Raw genomic sequence first — 2,266 nt, 5'->3', positions numbered from 1 at the left:
GCACCGTTGCTAAGGGAGCTTTGCCTATCGGCCAGACTCTCAGGCTAGGTGGTTTCCTTATGACCACCCGTTCGGCTGCTGCGCCGACGATGACCTCTCGGGTCATCGAAAGCAATCTTCACATCAGCTCGGAATTCGCCGAGCAGCTTGATCCAATGGAGCTCTCTTCCCTAAACGAGCTCTTAGATCGCTTCGCCGCCTTGGGAGTCACTACGGATTACGACCAGATTGGGCCTAAACCCGATCTGAGAGAGATTAACTCTCCCCAGGTCACCCATCACGTTGCTGTGGTAGAGGGAGAGTGCGGCGACCCTTCATCTATCTTAAGGACTAGCTATGTCCGGATTCCCGATCCCTCCAAGACGGATACCCGCGGAGGGGAGGACATCACTCAAGACCTGAACTTAAAGTTGGGCGACGGGCTAGATTCATTAGACAGCATCCAATAATACAAACTTTCGAGTTTGGAAACTCCTTGGCCCCTGGGTCGCAGATTGGGTGAGGTTTCGGATTTGATTCCACTCACCCACCCGTACATAAGAGTTCTATCTCAAATTAGGCAAGAGCCTGAAGAAACAGTACATCATTACTTGGCCAGATTCCTCCTGGTTATGAACAGGATAAAGGACTGCCGCGAGGAAGACGCAATTCCATTCTTCTGCAATAATTGCACGGACAAGGGAATCCTCAACGCCATAAGTTGCCGTGATATTACACGCTTCGCTGACTTGACGTCCATAGTACGAAAGTACTGTGCGATGGAAAGTGCCTGTAAAACCGAAATAAAATTTTGGGACAATCCGGCCTTGAATACAAACCTAGTCCGAAATAAAAGGGTGCATCATCGCCAGACACCCGGGTTCAATACCAAAAAGCAAAAGCCCTCTACAGGGCATGGAACCGTGCTGGAAGGATGGCTTAATGGACCCTGTAAAATTCACAGTACAGAGGGCGCCACACCAACTCATAGCCTTAGAGCATGTTGGATACTCCGGCAGGTGGCAAAAATTGGCGAAGATCTTCTAATTCCAGAAGCCACAGAAAGCCACCCCAGAGACACCAGTACGGTATCAACAGTCTTCGAGACTTTTGCATCAAATAATATGCGAAAAAGAACACTCCGCAGCCTTGCCGAAGTCTACCAAGTAGCAACAATAAACCCATGGAGTGACACGGCTATTACTTTTAACGCCAGTGATGAACCTAAATTCCGAACAGCCCGAGCACCAGCCGCATTGGTCCTTAGTCCAATAGTGGACGGCTTTCGTCTTACCAAGGTACTCATGGATGGCGGCAGCGGATTGAACCTCATTTATGAGGAAACCCTTCAAAAATGGAAATAGACTGGAACCACATTGAGCGAAGCAGCACAACCTTTAGAGGAATAATCCCCAGTCGGGAAGCGCGTTGTACAGGAAAAATCACACTAGATGTGGTGTTCGGCACGCCGAATAATTACAGGTCTGAAGAGGTCACGTTCCAAGTGGCCCCGTTCAGTAGTGGATATCACGCTCTGCTAGGGCGGGAAGCGTTTACAATCTTCCAAGCAATACCCCATTACGGGTACATGAAGCTCAAGATGCCCGGGCCTAACGGAATCATCACTCTCGCTAGTGATCCGGACATAGCACTCCGCGCCGAAAACAAGACAGCCGCACTGGCCCTCGAGGCGCTATCCGAAGCCCTAGCGGCTGAGGAACTGACTGCTCTGCGCTCCACGGTGAATAGGGACGATGTGATACTCGACAAAAGATCCAAGCCACCTCCTTTAAACCGGCGAACGAAATAGTCATATTCCAGGTCCACCCAACGGACCCCAATAAAATAGCTTCCATCGGAGCATAGTTAAACCCTGATGTAGACGACGCACTGCGAGAGTTCTTACGAGAGAACTGGGACATTTTCACCTGGCACCCTTCAGACATGCCAGGAATCCCACGCAGGCTGGCCGAACACAGCTTAAATATCCTAAAAGGATTCAAGCCAGTCAAACAGGCTCTTCGGCGTTTTTACGAACCTAAGAGATAGGCCATGGGAGAGGAACTAGCCAAGCTACTGGAGGCCGGATTCATCAAATATATAAAACACCCGGACTGGCTAGCAAACCTGGTGATGGTACCAAAGAAGGACAAATCCTGGCGCCTGTGCGTTGATTTTAAAGACCTTAACAAGGCTAGCCCAAAGGATCCCTTCCCTCTCCCCCGCATCGATCAAATTATCGACGCTACCGCAGGACACGATTCGTTGTGTTTGCTCGACGCATACT

This window comes from Triticum urartu, chromosome 2 (genome assembly GCF_003073215.2).
Source record: "Triticum urartu cultivar G1812 chromosome 2, Tu2.1, whole genome shotgun sequence".
In the NCBI taxonomy this organism is placed as follows: Eukaryota; Viridiplantae; Streptophyta; class Magnoliopsida; order Poales; family Poaceae; genus Triticum; species Triticum urartu.
Note: the sequence above shows the minus strand (reverse complement) of the source record.